The sequence below is a fragment of the Mobula birostris genome, chromosome 13 (assembly GCF_030028105.1).
Source record: "Mobula birostris isolate sMobBir1 chromosome 13, sMobBir1.hap1, whole genome shotgun sequence".
NCBI classification, from domain to species: domain Eukaryota; kingdom Metazoa; phylum Chordata; class Chondrichthyes; order Myliobatiformes; family Myliobatidae; genus Mobula; species Mobula birostris.
The window spans coordinates 27,968,992-27,971,419 of record NC_092382.1 but is presented as its reverse complement, the minus strand read 5'-3'; positions in this window follow the sequence as shown (position 1 = coordinate 27,971,419).

Below are 2,428 nucleotides of genomic sequence, written 5' to 3'. Positions count from 1 at the left end.
GACAAGGAATTTGTCTACTGGACTCTCGAACAGAACACGCCAGTTTTGCTGTCTCCGTCCAGATATTTAATAGTCATAGTCATACTTATTGATCCCGGGGGAAATTGGTTTTCGTTACAGTTGCACCATACAGTGGAAGAAGTGGAGCAATGCATTCACTCAATCATCCCTCCTGCTCAGACTGTGGGGAGGGATTCTCTCGATCATCAGACCGATTGGCATTCCCGTCATTTTACACAGAGGGGAATCCATTCATCTGATCATACTGTGGGAATGGATTCAATCGGTCATCTCAACTGAAGGTACATCAGCAAGTACACACTGGGACAAGGCCATTCACCTATTCTGTGTGTGAGAAGGGATTCAGTCGGTCTTTCCATCTGTGGACACACCAGTCAGTTCACCCTGGGCAGGGGCTGGTCATCGGCTGAACTTGTTGGGAAGAATTCACTCGATCATCTGACCTAATGTCTCACCAGCGAGTTCACACCGGGGAGCAGCCGTTCACTTGCTCGGACTGCGGGAAGGAATTCACTTGCTCATCTAAATTGAAGGTACATCAGCGAGTTCACACTGGAGAGAGGCCATTCATCTGCTCGGAATGTGGGAAAGGATTCACTCAATCATACCATCTGCTGACACACCAGCGAGTTCACACTGGGGAGAGACCGTTCACCTGCTCAGACTGCGGGAAGGGATTCACTTGCTCATCTAAACTGAAGGTACATCAGCGAGTTCACACTGGGGAGAGGCCATTCATCTGCTCAGACTGTGGGAAGGGATTCACTTGGTCAACCGATCTGCTGACACACCAGTCAGTTCACTCTGGGGAGAGACCATTCACCTGCTCAGTCTGTGGGAAGGGATTCACTTGCTCATCTCAACTGAAGGTGCATCAGCGAGTTCACACTGGGGAGAGGCCATTCACCTGCTCAGATTGTGGGAAGGGATTCACTTGCTCATCTAAACTGAAGGTGCATCAGCGAGTTCACACTGGGGAGAGGCCATTCATCTGCTCAGATTGTGGGAAGGGATTCACTTGCTCATCTAAACTGAAGGTACATCAGCGAGTTCACGCTAGGGAGAGGCCGTTCACCTGCTCAGTCTGTGGGAAGGGATTCACATGCTCATCTCAACTGAAAGTGCATCAGCGAGTTCACACTGGGGAGAAGCCGTTCACCTGCTCAGACTGTGGGAAGGGATTCACATGCTCATCTCAACTGAAGGTGCATCAGAGAGTTCACACTGGGGAGAGGCCGTTCACCTGCTCAGACTGTGGGAAGGGATTCACTGGATCATCCCAACTGAAGGTACATCAGCGTGTTCACACTGGGGAGAAGCCGTTCACCTGCTCAGTCTGTGGGAAGGGATTCACTACATCATCTGAACTGAAAATACATCAGAGAGTTCACACTGGGGAGAGGCCATTCACCTGCTCAGACTGTGGGAAGGGATTCACATGCTCATCTCAACTGAAGGTGCATCAGAGAGTTCACACTGGGGAAAGGCCGTTCACCTGCTCAGACTGTGGGAAGGGATTCACTGGATCATCTAAGCTGAAGTTGCATCAACGACTTCACACTGGGGAGAGGCCATTCACCTGCTCAGACTGTGGGAAGGGATTCACTCAGGCATCTGAACTGAAAGTACATCAGCGAGTTCACACTGGGGAGAGGCCGTTCACCTGCTCAGAATGTGGAAGGGGATTCACTCGGTCATCCCAACTGCTGGTACACAAGTCAGTTCACACTGGTGAGAGGCCGTTCACCTGCTCAGTCTGTGGGAAGGGATTCACTCAGTCATCTCAACTGAAAGTACATCAGCGAGTTCACACTGGGGAGAGGCCGTTCACCTGCTCAGAATGTGGAAGGGGATTCACTGTGTCATCCGAACTGCTGATACACAAGTCAGTTCACACTGAGGAGAGGCCGTTCACCTGCTCAGTCTGTGGGAAAGGATTCACTTGCTCATCTCAACTGAAGGTGCATCAGCGAGTTCACACTGGGGAGAGGCCGTTCACCTGCTCAGACTGTGGGAAGGGATTCACTCGGTCATCCCAACTGAAAGTACATCAGCGAGTTCACACTGGAGAGAGGCCATTCACCTGTTCAGATTGTGGGAAGGGATTCACTTGCTCATCTAAACTGAAGGTACATCAGCGAGTTCACACTGGGGAGAGGCCGTTCACTTGCTCCGTCTGTGGGAAGGGATTCACTCAGTCATCTCAACTGAAGGTACATCAGAGAGTTCACACTGGGGAGAGGCCGTTCACCTGCTCAGACTGCGGGAAGGGATTCCCTCGGTCATCCAGCCTACTGGTACACATGTCAGTTCACACTGGGGAGAAGCCGTTCACCTGTTCAGACTGTGGGAAGGGATTCACTCAGTCATCCAGCCTACTGGTACACATGTCAGTTCACACTGGGGA